A 19607-nucleotide genomic window follows, 5' to 3' on the forward strand; every position below is an offset into this window, starting at 1 on the left:
TGATGAATGACTGGAATATTGAAGGATGGAATGAGTTGATTTCCGGGGTGTGGCGGGAAGGCATTCACATGGGGTGGCTTTGTGAGTCGATGCGGGTCATTTTTTGACCCATGTTGTGCCTTAGAAGGGTAGTGATACAAAAATGTTTTTTTTATGATTTCTGAATTGTGATGATCAAGGGTTAAATGTGTATATTGTTGTTCTTTGTTTACGCACTTTATTTTAAAATAATTGTACAAATGAAAAATATGTAAATAAAGTGGTTCTCTCTCTCGACATGCAAAAGTTACATCTTTGTGTACAGTGTGTGCCTGTTCAATCGTTTTTCTTCTGTAGGGTTATCAGTACACTGCACACCAGGGACCATTGACATGTTGATTCTAAACATATATCAATTTGTAATAGTGACTCTCATCTGTGGCAAGGCCCTCCCCAGCCTCCACTCCATTGAGGGGTTAGATTGACACTTTTATGTGATTTCCTTTATTGGCAGCAGAGATGGGTAATTTCAACAGGATGTTTTTTTCTTTTCCTTTTCCTTTGTCGCATCTTTTTGTGTTGTTGTAAAATTAAGGTTTTGGTGATGACTGGTGAAGAAGAGTAATTATTATTACTGATGCACACATGGAGGATTTTAAAATAATAATTAATTTTATAAACTGATGTCCTCTTTATTGGATTTGTGGTAGTCAACACTCCAGCAAAACCAGAGATGGGGTTATGTTTGCCATATTTGATCATCAAGAACAATGCTGCTCCTTCATTCCCATGGCACATAAACAACAGCTGCAACATGTTACTTTAACTCCAGTCTTTCAAAAATAATATATGTAGCCATCAAGTGCATGTTTTACACACTTAGAAGCTTCTTGTTTTAAAATCAGTGAGCTGATGTTGGGTATGAGATTTGAAAGATTTAAAGGGAAACTTTGCTGATTTTCAACCAGCATTGTAATATTACAAAGTTGGCAGTATATGCAAATAAACAATGTTTAACTTCACCCAGAGCTCCCCGTTCATTTGCCAGCAAAAGTCTGCTGTCTCCAGGGCTGAACTACAGGTGTCACTGCTGCACGGAGAGAAGTGCAAAGTGTAATGCTGGAATCGGACATTCAGGGCTACTTGTATTGTATCAGAATACAGTGCGGAGGAATATCGGCATATGGAGAAGGTAGAGGATGCCACCGCCGAGAGACTAACATCGCCATCCAGTGAGGATCGTGGCACAACAAGCCCAGTGCTTTTGTGTTCTAGGTTCCCTACCTTTTAAACAAAAGGGAAGGGAATACCACAGCCCTGTTTTCTTTGGTCATGTAGCACACATTAAAATACATATTTGTATCTTTCTACTGCATAGACATGCCAGTTTTATGAAATGACCATATATATTTTAACTCATGGAGGCTAGTGGCTATGTTTATTTCTCCTCTCTAAAATCTACCCAATATGTGGTGAGCCCAGATAAACATGTTTTTGATAAACCCTCAGAATGTCAGTAGATTACAGCCTTTAACTGGTAAAGGGACAACTCACAACTTAAATACTTTTCTTATTTATATTATTAGCACCAGATGGACAGATTCTGCTGCTGCGCCTGTGTGCCAAACTTCTGAAACAGCCAACTGTGCAAACCATTAACATTAAACATTACTGCCTGCAGTCGACTCACACGTTAACACTTAAACATCAGAGGCTATGTTTGAGTCTTTTTTAAAGTAAACCATTTCTTCTTTAAATACAGTACATTTACCAAAAGAGAATTATAAAGTCGCGCTGCACATTCCACTATGTTAAGGAATACATTATCAACTTCCCCTTTGACACACATTTCAAACAGTACTTTCATCCACTGAGTCTTACCCTCTATTTTTTCTTTATTTTCTTTTTTAGATATTGTAGATAAATTTAGATCACATTTACTTTTTTTTCCCGATAGATAAACAACATAATAATTAAGTATAACATAGTAAATAAATGAAGAGTAGCCAACAGAGAAAACAGAACAAAACAACAAAACATAAAAGTATTGATTATTTTCTTTACCAGCAATTTTTTTTGTGACAAATCCAGATGTTGTTTTCCACTTTTCCACTATCACTTTGTCATCAGCCAGTCAGAAAAACTGGTCACAGTTAGTTCAGAGCACTCAGCCACTTTATCACCTCCCTCTTCCCCAGAGGAGCTCTCGGCCTCAGCCAGACCTGCTGGAGGATGTTTGCACAGCCGCCAACTCACCTGTGGTAGCAGTAACGCCTTACTGCACTCACACTGAATATTTTCCAAGCCTCTGTTAAGCATTTCATGTGTTTGTGGAGCAAAATCTAAATGAGTTGGCAATGAGCTTTTCCTAAAGTTATTCTTTATCGTATCATAACACATTTTCTAACCTGATGGGCAGAGATGCACTCGAATAAATGAGTAAAATGTCTTCAAATGTATTGCTAATAGAAATCTGAAATCTGAATATGCGAGCATTAAATAAAAAACTAATAAAAGCTGGCCTGTAAGTACCTAGGTGAAAATGTCCGTTCATAGTGCCACTCAAGTGTCTCAGAGTAGAAATGTTATTTAGCTTTAATATGCTACTTACAAATGATCTGGTTGGTTAGAAAATTAACAAAGTATATTTTATTAATTTAAAAGCAATTCAAATACTATTAAATATGTAATATAAATGGGAAAACAATTGCCCCTGAAGGCACATCAATTTAAATATCGTGGGGTGTTTTTGTGACACCCAGAAAATGTTCCTTTGTGTTGCACTGTTGCTTAGTTCCTTTTACTTGCATGCATAATCTGTATTAGCATGTAATTACCTTCATGTTGAATCCAACAAGAGACTTAAAAAAGGGAGAGTTTCATGTAAATATGTATATATTTTTGAATGTCATTTTATTCTATGTTTAGGCTGCCTTTATAACATCTCATCACAACAGCCTTTGAGTCTAACTGTTGCTTATTATGGTTATTTTTCTGTTTATCAATGAGCACTGTCCACTACACTAAATAACATACAGCAAGTCGTCTGTTTTTCTCCAAATGGGACCATCATTTACTAAATGAACATCGTGCTGTATTGAAGAAGACTTAAGACGAGCGATTGAGACAGTAAACTAGTCAAGAAAATGTTTACTGAGGTGATAAATCAAGAGAGAAGTTGTGATGGGTTTCTCATAGACTTCTATTCAATCAGACTTCTTTTCTTTTCGGGCCCTGCTGGCTATTAGAGAGAATGCAAGTTCAAGACACTTCCGCATTGGTTTCACTTTTCAGAGCCGGAAAATAAATTCCAAAAATAAATAACTGCTGGCTAAAGTAATACAGCTAGGATACAGTTACTGGATTAGTGTTTTAAACACTTCACATGTTAAGTTAATATCAGTCAAAGTATTGGTGCAAGTGGAAAAAACATGTAAGGGACTCTTAAGGGAGTGAGGGCAACCAAATGTTACCACAGTCATTGTCCAGCTCCTGTTGACATTGTGTATGTAATCACCAGCAATTCGCTTTTTCTGTATTCACGGCATTTCTATTGTAGGCTATTACTTGATCAAGGTGGTGTCAGCTCTTTGTATTGGTTAAGTCATTTTCATCATGCACCATGACGACTGGAACGGTGGTTTAAGAGGTATGAATGATCCACATGGATCCACTCAAATAACTAAACTGGCTTGGATATCAAGTAATTGTCCACCAGACACAGCACACCCATGGCCATGAGTCATTATGATGTGTTTACAATAGAGCACCAAAAGCTAAAAGACAACATCTGAATGTTTTCTTAGTCAATTCACATCTTGTAGTAATTTTGTCATGACTCATAACAAAAAGACATTGTTCATTCTCAGAATCAGAATCAGAAATCCTTTATTAGTCCCACAGCGGGGAAATGTACCTTTTCTCCCTTTGCCTCAGTCATATCCTGTTGTCTTTGTTAGTCACAGTAGCTTTTGCTTTTCATGCTAACTACCTAGTTTAATTTCTATATTCTAAACACATCATCTCACACCCTGTGTTTCCCTGGAAAATCCTTTATGAGCCATGATAACTGCTATTCCCGACAGCAGCTGACAGAATTTAGACCCAAAAGTATTTTCTTTAGCAATCACAGTCTAGTTTTCTATTTTATTTTTGTTCACGGTCTCCATCAAGTCTTGAGGGAAATATCTGTCTCTTTAGCTGCTAAATGCTCCATATGCTCCCAAGCTAGTCTCTAACTGAGTCTGCCTGGCAGTTTAGTGCAGAGCATGTAGTGTGCTGTGGGTTTTTAGAGATTTTTTGACTGAAAACAGCTGCCTGCTGTGGCTAAAAAAGGGAGTGGTGAGAGACAACCAATACAGTAAGGTTGCTGGATTTCTATGAGTTTAAACTCATTATAAAGCTCAGTAAAGCCGAGGGGAGCTGCATATTCGATTGATAATAGTTTTCATATTGTCATTTGATAAAGTGTTGCAGTAAAAAATATTGATTATAATCGCTTTAAAGGAGACTGCAATCTCTTTTTTTTTATAACCCTAACCTAACCAAGTGCTTTGGTTGCCCAAACATAAACATAAAACAAGCTTTCCACAAGGTTTGAATGTTATTGGCCTATTTAATAGTGGTTATCAACCTCATAGATGTGGTTCACGAACTAGGAGGTTTTATCATCTACTCACATGGTTGATCGCTGAAAGAAGGAATACAAGATGACGAAACCGACCACTACTACTACTAGGTCATCCTCAGACGGGCCCTCCATCGTTGCTTCTAGTCATCCCGATCCTCCATGCATCTGGCTAGCTCGCCAGTATTTTCTGCTCCCGCATCTTTCCTGAGTACATCCACGTATGTTATTGCGGGAGGCCCTTGTGATCAGTGCCCGTGTGTTGGCTCCCACAGCACAAGTTTGCTGGCTGGCAGCTCTTGGTGTCTCTGGCAGTGACCTGCCAGCCTCATTCTCCTGACCGCTGTTTTCTCACCCACCCTTAGCTGCCCCCCCATACAAGTGCGTGTTGGTGACATGCTCATCCTTGTTGATGCTAAGTACCACACGCAGCATTCTCGTGTAGCACCCATCTAAGGATTTCTGCAGGGTGGGCTTCAGGGTCCAGCATTCACTGCCACACAGGAGAACAGACTCCACTGTTGCATGGAAGAAGCTCAGTTTCATTTATCGGGGGAGGTTGGAGTTCCACACACAGGTCATGCCATTCAGGGCCCTCCATGCAAGTGCCTTCCTCACTTTAAGGTCTAGCTCGAAGAGTTGACCCACGAGCCCAGGTATTTGAAATCATTGACTTTCTTTAGAGCAGTGCCTCCTGTTGTTTTTAGAGGTGGATGGTCCGGGGGGATGTTATATGTTATGAACTCAGTTTTCTTGGCATTTAGCTGAAGGCCAAACTTGGCACACTCTGTCTCCACTCTGCCCAGGAGTTCCTGTGCTTGCTCTATGCGGTCAGAGAGCAGACTAATGTCATCCGCATAGTCCAGGTCCAGTGACTAGAGCGGGGTGTCGTCTCGACCTCCTAGGTGTTATTGTGAGGCCGAGCTCTAGCTTCCGTCCACTGATGGCCTTCCTGAGCGCATAGTCTAGGACTATGATGAAGAGGAAGGGGCAAGGGTGTCCCCTTGCAACACTCCAGCCAGGATGTCAAACTCTTCACTGTTGCCATCTGGGGTTACCACCTTTACTCTTGTACCCTTGTACATGGTCCCTATAGGCCCGGAGTAAATTGGAAGGGACACTGTAGGCCTTGAGTATCTTCATCATCACGCCTCTGTGTATTGAGTCAAATGCCTTTTTGAAATCGATGAAGCACAGTACCGCTGTCAGGTTGTTCTTCTTAACCTCCTCGATGATTCTCCTCAAGGCCAAGATCTGGGTCACAGTGGTCCTCTTCTCTCGGAAACCGTTTTGGTTCTCTCTCAGGTGGGGGTCGATAGCGTTCCATATTCGGTTCAGTATCATGTGGTTGTACATTTTTGCAATGACACAAGTCAGATTTATGCCGCGGTAGTTGTCTGGCTTCGAGAAATTAGGCACTGAGATGATGTTAGAGAGAGACTACATATCAGGCTGGCTGTTTGTCATACTAGCAACCGCAGTAATTATGACAGGAGAAAAGGCGGGAGGTGGTATAAAGACTGAGAAATGACATAAGGGGTGGAGGTCAGGGTCGACTTTCCCCCAGGAGAACTGTGTTGTGTTCACAACGTTAAGTTTCACTTAGCCTTGATAAGACTTGTCAAACAAGGCTTCTTTTTCAGCCGAATAATAACGAACAACAGAAATTGCAACAGAAATATCTGTTTCCGTGGCATCCTTTCAGCTTTCCCCGATTCGGGTACATCCTAGTGGTAGGTGTAGTTTGGCCCATCTGATGCATTAGAGAAGTAACGATAACCACTGATAACGTCTATTTAACAGGCTAATTACATTCCAAATGGATGTTAGTTGAGTTGCCACAAGAAGATATTTTAGCAAATCAAGTGACATACGTACATACAATGACAGTAAATGTTTTGCAGACTTATTTAGAATAAAATCTTTGAGACTTTGCCGATTTAAAAGGGTCTGTATCTTCTTTTCTTTTCAAGAAATAAAAGTCCTAATTCTTTAACACTGTAATGACAGAGGGGAAACATTTGTTTCCTTTTAACTTCGTGGGAGACTAAATTCTCCCATTCTCCACCTGCTCCAGAATCCTTTTGTTAGATGTGTTTCCCTTTCCATTTGCATTTATTTCCCCTCACCCTTTGCTCCCCTGCTTTTTTTTTCTTTCTCTACAACTGTCTCGGTACCTGCCTCCTGTGGTGCTGCCCTTGCCCCTGTTCCCAGCAGTCCCCACTCCTGACAGGTGACCTCATGGAGCATCGGTCACACACGGCTGGCTGCGTCCACACAGATGTGTCCCCATTCATCCTTTTCTGTCCTGCATCCGGTGACGTGGACCTCTACTGTCTCCCCGTTGTTGCCCCTTTTAAGTTCTAAGTCCTCTGCTGTCATCCGCCTACTCCACCTAACTTCTCTTCTCAGAATTTCTACTTCTTTCGTTCTTTCTTGCATTTTGCAATAACTTTGTATCTGCACTGGCTCACATGAAAATCTTACTGCCATGTCAGCTTCTCAGGATTTATTCTGTTCTGCCTCCGTCTCAATCCTTTTAATCTTTCTCAAATCCCATCCACTCCTTTTAATTATCTGTGTTTCCATTGTTTCCCAAGTACTTTGAGTGTTCCTATAAGATGTCACTGCTTTCTCTCACCTCGTCTCTCGTCATTGTGGTTCCTTGAATATTTTTGCCCTCTCTCCCACCCCCTCTCTATCTCTGTCCGCCCCACCCAACCTTTGTCAAGTCCAAAGATGAGCATTTGTCAGGAAACATAAAAGTATATTTTTTTGAACTTGTAGAACATACATCTCAGAAAATTGGCATTACATTGCACTTGTATGGCCTTTTAGAATTGTGCGGGATGAAAAGCTTCTAAAATGTTTCAGATTGACGAAGAGGAAGTTATAATAATAGTAATTCTGTCTCGTTGCTCAGATTCCCTCTAGATCCAAAGTTGTAATCAGTGAACAGTTCAGTTTTCAATGAACCTCAAGTGACTGCCAGTCAAGAAAATAAAACTGATGTAACACATGGAGCTCTCCGTGTATTTTCCCCACTGACTTGCTTTTTTTCCCTTGTTGTTGTTAAATTTAATTTAAGTTATATATATATATATATATATATATATATATATATATATATGTATACAAAATAATGTGAGTTCCATAATTATCAAATTTGAAAAAACACCAAAAAGCTAAATTGAAAGATTACACATTTAAATGTAATTTGTCAAAAATAAACAAGAGCAGCGTTGCAGCTCACTGCTCTGCAGCACAAACATATCATGACTATCCATTAGATCATTGCCAGATAACCATTGTGTTATGGTCAAAATTGACCAAAAAAAGGAAGGGAAAACAGGATCCAGACTTTTGGAAGCTTTCCCCATATTTAAGACTGAGGTCCAGCTCAGTATTGCGGAATTATATTCATATTGTATATATCTGCAATGTGTGTCCTCTACCAACTGACAATTCTAGGTGTTGCTATATACCGGTATTGACGATAACCACAAACAAAGGAACAAAGGAAATATTAATATCATGTTAATTATACATTGTATAATATGTGAATATATCTGTGTTTGCAGATGTTTGGACTTTTTTGTTCATCAGTTATCTGGTTGCCATTTCAACATCCATTAGTGTAATGTTTCTTTCTATACGGTTTACGTCATGGTTACAGACTCTCCACCTGCCGAGACTCGTATTTTGAGTGTGTTACGGCCACGGCCTTATTTATCTGCGGGGATTACTTTGTGGATGCATGCACCTTGTTTTCCTATTTAAGTATGCAGATTTGGATGTGTGACCGCCGCCCCTTGATTGGCTGCGGTGACACCTCCTCCGCCCACCTGATGAGGACTGAGTGGTGATTGGCGTGTACCTGTTCCGATCCACCAATCCAAGGGACGCTGGAGAGACCAGAAGCTACAACTGCCTGGCCAGCTCGACAGTCGGGGCTGCTGGTGTTGTCAGCCATACAGCATTGTACTCGTGTGTGTGGATCCTAGATTCTGTTGCATTTATATGTCGTGCTCTGTATCCAATGTGTTGGAATCGCTAGGTGCTTCAGTGCTATTTATGACTTTTGTTTGTATTTGGTATTGATCCAGTTTTCACCCCAAGTTTTGTTTAGAATTGTTTAGGTTGGGGTTTATTGTTCTGTTTGTTTGGCTTTGACGCCTCTAAAAGCAATTGTTTGCCAATTGTCCAGCTATAGTAATAAATGTATCTTATTTAAACCATGACCATCTGGTTTTATGTTACTCCTTTTCCCTTGGCGAGCCGGGTCTTAACAGAGTGTAATTAATTTGCCAAAAATAAGGACGAAACATACAATAAACAAAATTAAAGATGAATTAGATTGACAGCATCTTATTATTTTAATTTGCTGTAGATATTGCAATAATATGGTTAACATGAATTATTTTGGTCATGATAAACATGTAGTGAAAAATCTGATATTGTGACAGCCAAAGCCAAGTCAGTGCAGGAAGTTATATTCATGTAGTGTTTATGAGCATTATCTTTAATTAACCCTAGACATAATGTTTTCATGTAAAGAAGTAATCATTCAATATCAAAATTCTGTTCTGGCAATAAGGTTGAAAATGTTTTGATGCTTCAATTTCAAATCTTTTTCAAACCTGTCTCTTATAATACTTTGTTCCGCTGCTCTGATCTAGTAGTCATGACAAATGACAAATCAAGTGGATGAGATGGTCTTTGTAGTCAATTTAGCCTAAATGTAGTTTAGAACCATTTCAAAGTAAACAAATGTGAAACAAACACAGCACAAGTTAAATCCTCAGTCATTCCTGTAAAGCCCCCACTTAAACTTTAAAATACACTGGTCATTGTTCAAGACATTAAGGGCCATGAACACAAATATCCCTGCCGAAAAATGTGTGTTTATCTAGCTAGTTAGAAATCGGTTGCACAAACAGGATGATAGTCACATAGTGAGTAGTTAGACTCATAAATGTTCACCCTCATATTCATGCACACACACGCACACACACACGCGCACACACACACACACACACACACACACACACACACACACACACACACACACACACACACACACACACACACCCTCCAACCTTGCTACAAATGGTACTTTTCTATAATTAATACTTTGATGCCAGTTTTAACAGTTGCCTGTGGTGGTGGTGGTGGTGGTGGCATGGAAGTCTAATCTGATGAACAAAGAAGACAGGCTTACGATTTTAACCTCCACTGCTCCAGTAAATATCCAGTGGCATAAACACAACCCCTCTCCCAAACAAATATTGAACCCCACACCACCATACCTAATTAAATAATACCATTTAAACCCAAGGCAGTTCAATGCTTAGACTTAGATTTGCATATTGGAAAAACCGCACCTCCCCCAATTCCCAGGTAAATATTTTGGGTTTAGCCTATGTTTACACTCTTATTGACATGCATATGGAGGTATAACACAGCATCAATCAATCTATCTAATTATATTTATACAACCCAATATCATAAAATACAAATGTGTTGCAGGGGGCTTTAGAATCTGTACAGCATATGACACCCTATGTCCTCAGAGTTAGTACCATGCATTTATGGGACATGAGTGCATACAGATAGAGAGAGAGAGATAGCAAGGGAGAGGAAGAGAGACGAGCTATGAGGTACTATGAGCTCTTTAAAATAAGATGGTCACTGACCATTAAGGGTGAGGAGAAGGATTTTAAATTATATTCTGGATTTTACCAAGAGCCAGTACAGAGCAGCTAAAATGGGAGAAATATGATCTTGTTTCTGAGTTTTTGTCAATAAACTAGCCGCAGCATATTGGATCAACGGGAGTGTTTCAAAGGATTTATTGGGACATCCCGATGATAAGGAATTACAATAATCCAGCCTAGAAGTGACAAATGCATGGACTAGTTTTTTTGCATCATTTTGAGACAGGATGTGTCTTATTTTTACAATGTTACATAGATGAAAGAAGGCAGTCCTTGCAGTTTGTTTGATGTGGGAGTTAAAGGATCATCCATATCTATAATTCTCATCCATCATCTATACATGGAACTTTAATTAGTATACCACCTAATTGTATTTACAGGGTAGATTGGCTTTGCATATTAATCCAATTAATGTTCATCACGCAATGTTTTATGATTATGTCAGGTGTGTCATGTATTGTATGTCAGGTGTGGACCCAGTTAGATGAGGTGAGAGGGCACAGGTGGAAACAATCAGGGGCGGGGCAGACAATCACACCAAGGAAGGAAGTAAAGGGATCTGGAAAGAGGGACAAGAGGCAAGTATAAAATAAAACAGGAAGTGCACGATGAGACTAGACATGAGTGAATCTAACTACACAAAGTGCACATGACAACCACAACCTAACATGAAACTAAACAAAAGCCTGACCTAAACATGAATACAGTTAACATTGTTGATGAGACACAACAGATAGTTTGGATTGTTTGGAAGTATGGCTTCAGTTTCCCGTCTGAAAGGGCTGCCTGACAGCAAGGTAAAGACGTGAAAATATTCAAAATATAGCGTACACTTAAATTAATTTAATTTGGGCCTTTCTTTTAGGAGGATAAAATATGTTTTGCTGCTGACCGTGTCCACAGCAGTACATTGCTTTGCTTCATTACCGTAACTCCTGCCTGCTTCTCCAAACTGTGGTCGTACTGACCGTCATCTCCTGCAGGTAAGACACTGACTATGGATAAGTACCTCATACAACCCCACTTCAAACAAACCAAACTATCACTTTAAATAAACAAATTGATTGGGAAGAATCTGAGAGCAGCGACAGAGCTGGAAGGTGAACTTTTGTAAATCAAACACTGGATTTGGAAAATATAGAAAGACAGTGGTTGTGATTGTGGTGGTGTTGGATGGGGTCAGGGTAATTGTTGGAAAGAGGGTGGAATTATTGTGAAATGCCAACAGAAGTCAACTTTTCCTCTCATCTTTTCCCTCTCAGACTCTTTTGGAGTCATGAAGACAACCAGTGAGCAGCAGCACAAGGTAACCTTTCTCTAATTGATGTCTGTGTGTGCCTAGCGCACCAGGAAGCCATATTGTGAGGGAGTAGAGAATAGCCCAGGCCTCAGCATGTGGCAGGGTTCGATAGGAGGGGGTTGATGCAGCTGTGCAGTTTGAATGATGCTCCACAATCAGACGCCAGTGAAATAGGCACAGTCTGAAGAGGAGGCTTTAATTTCTTTACAGACTGCTAACTGAAAACTTTTCGAGTTTACTTTAAGTGATATTGCCTGCAACACTGTTACATCTCAGTTTCTAGTCATATCAATTGGACTTTGAGCATAATGAATAGAATATATACTAGCACTACAATGAAACATATTATACGTGCTGCCTTGAGTCTTTTCTAATTAATCATGTGATATCCTGTGATAACCCTTATGATACTTAACTGTTAGCTGTGCTGAACGGGCAGGCCGTGTGCATTGGGCTTTAACAAGAGTTTTGGAGGTTGGTGTATTTCGCCTTTCAAAAGCCAAAGCATGACCGGCTAACTAGCTTAATGCTACTATTTACAGTTTTGGGGTTTACAGGTTACATTCAAACAAAGCCCTGTTCAATACTATCACATTCACGGACAAATTCACAAAGAATGGATTGTGGCCGTTGATAGCACCATGAATTGAGCATCACTTGCAACCGCTATCGGTGTCGTTCAAAGTTCCCATTCACAAAAGATATTGCGCAGATGATATTACAGCACAAAGCCAATACCATTTTGAAGCTGAGTGCAATTTTCCCTTTTTTTCATCTGATTATAGTTATCCATGTGGCAAAACATAAACATTGCCTTATATTTTAAGAATCCTCTTTTAATGATACAATTTAAAACACACTGTTTGAAAATACAAACAGTTTGTAAGCTAAGCACTCTGGCAGTTTCGAAACTCAGGTGCTGTCCTTGGTGCTGATCCTCTCTATTGATAATAGAGTTCTGGTGCTTTAGTGGAAGCTATAGTAGTCAACAACATGTTTTTTTTAAAACCTCTTCTCATTAGATTACATTTTTCACACAGGCCAAAGCTATGTCAATAATAAGTTTGCTGCAAAGCCATTTCAACCTTTATTTATCCAGGGAAAATTTGCTCTTTCCAGTAAACACTTATACCGATGAAGCAAACACACAACTATACCGTAGAGCATCTTGGGTCGACCAGTGTTTAACTGTGCGTCGATTAGTTACTCAACTGGAACATTTGTGCCTTCCCCAACAGCTCCATGGCGACAGCTGTATAAGGGTAATGTTTCCTCATCAACATTCTCCACCCAAAGATTCCAGCCAGCCTGACGATGTGAAGCAGCAATGCCCCGGTAACGACCCTGCTTGGGTAACAGACAACTGCAGATGCAATTACTGTTTCCTTTTATTTTTGTCTTATTACTTTTCTTCCATTAAAATCTTCCCCTGTTAAAACCTCTTACTGTGTGCGGCCCGCTGCCAGATGTCCACACGTTCATTTCCGGTAAAAAGATATCCACTGTGAACATCGTCACATCGATAAAAGTCCATGAACAGGTGTTGCAAGCTGATTGATTTTTACATTGTGTGATCATGAACAGTCATAACTTAATATCTCGGTTCAGACACGTCCTGGTTTTAGCGCGGGCTCTCAGCATTAGATTGACACTTCATTTGAGCTAATCCAAGCTTCGATGGGTTTTTTATAACCTTCATGAGCCAATGAGTGTCAACTTGATAAGAAAGTACCCACCCACTTCTTTTGTTACAGACTGACCCTGGACCAGCTCAGCGTCCTGGTGGCGCGCGCATTAAGTTTTTATCCTTTTTATCTGAAATTTGAACTTGATAACACTTGGTTCTATGTTTCTATTGTGTTTTTCAGCTCGGGACAACCAGCTATACCCATCTTCAGACATCTTTTTCAACAAAGAAATTCTGGCGGAGTGTATTTTCTTCAAATTCAGTATATTCAGACCACTATTACTCAGTGCCAGAAGCACTTGGAGTGATTATTCATTATTATTATTGTTTCACAAGAACAATAAGAGAGTTATCTTTTGAATGAGACCAAAATCATGCAGCTGGTGCAAATAGTTAAAGAGCAGCTTTCAATTTACTTTGGGTATGTCGTTTGTAGGTATTTTCGGGTAAATTCGCCCACCTTCTAAGAGGTTTAACAGTATGTCATTTTGTCTGTGAATAGACTCTCTAGCAACACGCAAGACCCATATAATAACTGTAGGTACACTCTGCTGAAGTGATAATGAACAATAAATGGACATACTGTATAAGAGTGCTTTCTCTTGTAGTAGGTAAAAGATATTTCTGAAACACATAAATAAGGGTCTTGCTCAAGGACATGTTGGCATGAGGACAGGACAAATAATTTATAGCCATTTAGTAGACTATCCTTGGTCTGCTTTCATCTTACCTACAGATCTACATCCTGCACAAACGTATATGAATTATCGCCTTAGCTCCCAGGATGTATTACTTCTATCTGTCTCTAAAGCCAGGACTTAACTGGGAAAAAAAGGTCTTTAAGTATGATGCTTCCTCGGCTTGGAAACAGTAGCAAAATTACCTGAATGGGTTTTCTCAGACGGGTGGCTGGTGTCTACCTTAGAGATAGGGTGACAAGCTCAGCCATCCGGGAGAGACTCAGAGTAGAGCCGCTGCTCCTTTGCGTTGAAAGGAGCCAGTTGAGGTGGTTCGGGCATCTAGTAAGGATGCCACCTGGGCGCCTCCCTAGGGAGGTGTTCCAGGCACGTCCAGCTGGGAGGAGACCCCGGGGAAGACCCAGGACTCGGTCGAGAGATTATATCTCCTCACTGACCTGGGAACGCCTCAGGATCCCCCAGTTGGAGCTGGCGGATGTGCCCCGGAGAAGGGAAGTTTGGGGTTCCTTACTGGAGCTGCTGCACCCGCGACCCGACCCCGGATAAGCGATGGATGGATGGATGGATGGATGGATGGATGGATGGATGGATGGATGGATGGATGGATCAAACAAGATCAAATCAAAGAAGATGCCATGTAAGAGGCAAGGATCAGTTACTGCTGGGAAAGTTTCTATTAGGATGTGTATGCACCAGAGTGAACACATGAAAATGAGCTGATTGATCATAGAGCGCGTGTGTGCTGGGTTGTGTATGGTTGGGGATGGCTCAGTAGGCATTGCTGATTATGTAGGAGGATTAAATTGGTGGAATACCATCTCTGTCACAGGTGTGAGAAATAAAGTTTTAAATCCTCCCAATCAAGCCTCTTTTTAGCTGTAACGCAACAGTTGCAACCTAGAGTTGGTGGTGCAATAACTGTCACAGGTTTTTCCAATTCAGTGTCTGATTCATTCAATCGAGATATGCAAATCAAGTCAGTCACAATGTGGCAATTATGTGGAAGTCACTGGAGAGTACATGTTTACCAGCTGACAGATGTATGGCAAGGTGTTGGAACAGTTTGTAGTTGTCAGTTTCGTTACGGCATCACTCTTCCAAGTGTGCCTGACCTGTAAATTGAAGGAGGCCAAATTAGGAGATGCAAACACTGTATGAGCTCATACAGTAATTGCATCATCAGCACAGCTGCCAACTTGCAAGCACATTCACGAAGGATGGATCTCTGATGCGGTCTCTGATCGCAGCATGAATTGCGTATCACTTGCAGCAGATATCTTCCCGTCTCAAGGTCCGATTCACAAAAGATATCGTGCTAATGATATTATAGCAAACGGACATACAATTTTGCAATTTGTCTTTTTTTGTGCGTCTGATTGCAATTACACATGTAGCAAATTATAAATATTGTCTTTGGGCAAGGACATAGCAGGCAGAAAAATATAGAGAGAAAAACTATTACATTTTCAGACTGAAAGCTTCCGAAGAGATGCAGAGGCATTCATCCAGGCAAAGAATTTAAACAGTGACAGAGACAAACCAGATTTGGTTGGCAGCGTGGTTAGGGGTGCATTTACCCTTTGTTGGTGCATTGCTTTTACACAGTTTCTTTTTGTCTTATTTTTGCAGTTCAACATCCACAAAAGCTGCCCAATACTTTTCTGAATTTGAAATTTGAAAGCTGATTTTGTTGTGTCATGTGGAAGAGAAGGTTGCGTTTACCACTGACACAGCCTCTAACTTGGGGAAAGTGAAGGAGGGGGGTCAAACTCAGGGAGGCTTTGAGAAACAGCAACCAGAGTCCAAACGGGAAGAAGGTGCACTTCCCAAGGTGCCTGTTAAATTGTCTGGAATGACTCCCTGTTAATAACAAAACATCCACCATCCACCCAAGCAGCTTTTGTTCCAAAATGTGTAATTTACCATTTACAGTTCTCGGCCTTTACACACCTCCTGTGGTTTATGGCTGCTGTGCTTTATACAGCTAAAACCCATCATGTTCAGCCACAAGGTCATTTGTTTGCAGAAAACCATGGGAGACACAACTATCATTGACACCAAAATGGTTCCACAATGTGCATCATCTTCACAGCTCTCACAGCCGGAGTGCTCCAGTTAAGACCACCAGTAAAATTGTCATTCTTGACTTCATGAACATGGCAGGGTTAATACTGGGATTTGATATGTGGCAATGTGTTTCATTTTGACACACTGGTCGATACCAACATTTGATGCTTAAATGTACACTCCCTACTTATGCTCTGTTATGACTTCCTCAAGGCTCATGACCCTGTGAAAAACCTTCAGTCTAGCTAAAAATAAACATTGAAAAGATGATCCTTGTTTGTTGTCAGAATGCTATGAGGAGAAGAATAAATCAATGATATGATTTTACCAAGCTAGTAATACATATCTTAAATCTAAGCTTTACACTACCTGGTCATCTTGTCTATGTCTTTGCAAAACACAGTCATAACTGGGGAGAAGCGCTGCAAGCGGTCTCTATTTAACTCCGATTTGTGATGTAAATGTGAAAGATCGGCTGTACAGAGCTCTCTTTGTGTGAGAGGTGGGGTTTCCTCTACTGGGAAGGATACACTGCCATTCTCAAGTCGGAGTTATTCCCTTCATGACGGATGACTCGCACACATTTACATGAACATGGAAAAAGTCACGATAACATATCTCAAATACACTCAGTTCAGTATAAAGCACATCTTTATCAAATGTATAGAGCAATGCATATGCATGGTTCTGGTTTTCAAATCTCGATCTGCTCCACCACTCTTGAGAGCTATCAATGAAAAGAAGAGAAGAAGAAGAGAACATTTTTTCCAAAGGTTCTCCAACAGCAGCTTTCATTAAACATATATGCTGCTGCTGCCTCCACAGTAAATAACAAGGCTAAATGATCACAAACAAATCTAAATTAAGTTCATAATAAATATGCCTTACATTGTCATTTGGAAAATCGCTATGTGCTGTAGATTGCATAAAAGAATATCACACAATAAAAAGAAATTGGCAAAAAATGGAAACAAGTAAGGATTGTTTATGTTTTTAATTATGTCGCTTACCTTTTTTATCTCCACCATCATACCTCCCTCGGTATCTATACACCTGGTCTGAAGTATGAGTGAGGTGCATACATGTTCACAGCATATTTTTCTTTTATAAATACCAGTTTATGTAAGGGTAATGGCGTTTGCATGATTGTTGTGCATCATTTATACATCTGGCCCCATACTTTTTACTACCAACCAATTACTTTGAAAAACAACATTTCCAGTGAACATAACCAGAAATTATGTTTCTTTCAAAACATATCTTGCGATATTATTTTGCAGCATTGATATAATAAATGTAACAATCATTTTTGGTAGACATGGTTTCACAAAAACCCACTTTGCACACACAAAATGCAAAAGTGCACAAAGAACTCAAATTGTATTGTGACTTAAGAGTGCACTCCCAACACCACTCATATTATGATATATATGTTTTATATTATATACAGCTTCTTTTATGTATACTTTTACTTTTCTTTACTTCTTCATTACTGTTTATTGTTATGCACCAAACACCAGGACAAATTCCTAGTATCCCCGGAGTTTCTGTGTCTCTCATGTGGCAGGTTGCCACTGTTAAAGTTTAAGTCTGGATGAGGTAAATGAGCTGGCAGTTTATGGGAAAACATCATCGAAAATTTCAAAACTAATCTTTGTAGGAGACATTTTATGCAAAATTAACCTTTTCACGGTTTTCAAACATAAATATGTGTCCCTGGTGTGTCTAGAGACCCCCAAAGTGTCAGAAAAGACAATGTGTGAATCTGCTGAATTGACTCTCAGCCATTGTGATTTTCTTACTAACACAGCACAAGCAAAGCATGCAACTTGTTCTATTGTTGACTGCAATAAACAACATAAAAGCCTTCACATACTACCATCAGACGATGTAAAGACCCAGTGGATTTTTTTCTGGAGTTTTATAGGATTTCTGATTGAAATGTCCCCCCAACAACATGAAAACTCTCAATGAGGGTCAGTCAACAGCAGGAATCACATCAAAACTGAAGTTCAAGGATAGATCGATACAGGCTGTCTGTGACCCAACTTCAAGCTTTGAAGTTTTGCTATTTTGATGTTTTACTATTTATTTAGCAGGATTGCCTCTTGAAGTTAACGTTAGCATGTTGCGGTGCCACGCCATTATTCCGAAACCCCAATTGTATGAAAAAGGACAGAGCAGACAGACAGGAAACATCTGATTTCAGTTGACACTTCAAGGCATCAACTCAGCACTGCTGCTTGAGTTGATGTGTCTTTAACATTTTCACTTACATAGAGTTGGACGACTAACAAGAATCAGATTAAAAAAGAAAGCAGAAGAGGCCAAGATATGATGGCTTTTAGTCACTGGTATGAGTCAAAATCCAAAAAAGCCAGATCCAATATTTCCCATGAGGCGACTGGAAGCATCTTTCATTAGACCCTACTTGTCTCTTGAATGCTCACTTAAAAAACTGAACTTTTTGTGTAAAACTGCTGATGAGCCATTATTTCATCCCACAATTCAAGCAACTGGTTGATAGGCTGTCACCAGAGAATACTGTATGCTGTGATTATAGTAATTATCCACATATGTTCTTCTCTCTGTATATACAGGTGTTGGTAGTATTTATTCTGCTTTACATAGTGGAATGGACAAAGTACCTGTAAATTAGTATAATTAGATATTTTGAAACATGAATTACATTATCTCTCTGACAGAAAAAAGCACTGTGATTTATGACCAAATGGTATTTTTACTGTAAGACATTATGCATGTGCTGTTTGTGTAGCTCTTGTTGATGCCTTTCTGTTCTTATGTAATTATCTTGCAACACAACCTGTTCACGTTATGATAAGTTGCTCAACTATCAATTTCATTCTCTGTGAGCAACAGACACCTGCAACAAACAACAAACAGCATCCCCAAACACTCTGCTTGGGCAACGATCTCATAAATGTCACGCGCCACGGCCCTTGTTCTTTTTTATGTGACATGAGTAGGTGCCCTGACTGGCCACATTTAATCTTATTGTAACACCCTGAGGCCCCATTAAACACAAAGCTAACACACCAGCAGTCTGGGAATAGCTCGCCCCTGCAGCATAATCCTGAGCCGTAATGACTATAAAGGAAAAATCACCCCAAATTATAAATAGGCTTTAGCTGGGGTGATACATTAGGCAATTTCGTTGGGGCTGTATGAAATTAGAGGGCAAAAGCCACCAAAGTCGTGCAATGGAATGGGTAGCTTTCTTTGGGGGGAAGAGTATACAGATGCTGCAGAAACAGCTCCATATTATAATATAACAATACGAATTCTGCATATCTCCTCATTGATATGACCCGTATGGCATCATACTAAGAGTACTGTGATGTAATCTTAATGCAAAGTGAGTATTATGCTATTTCATAAATCCACAGATTTTACACACGAAAGTCTCCTTTCAAGTGTTAGGGAGAATATAAAACACATTGGGATTCACACTCCTGCCAGTGGTTTCACACTGTTCCACTGACCTACAGGCGGTGGCTTAGAAACAGCACTG

The sequence above is a fragment of the Cottoperca gobio genome, chromosome 21 (assembly GCF_900634415.1).
Source record: "Cottoperca gobio chromosome 21, fCotGob3.1, whole genome shotgun sequence".
In the NCBI taxonomy this organism is placed as follows: Eukaryota; Metazoa; Chordata; class Actinopteri; order Perciformes; family Bovichtidae; genus Cottoperca; species Cottoperca gobio.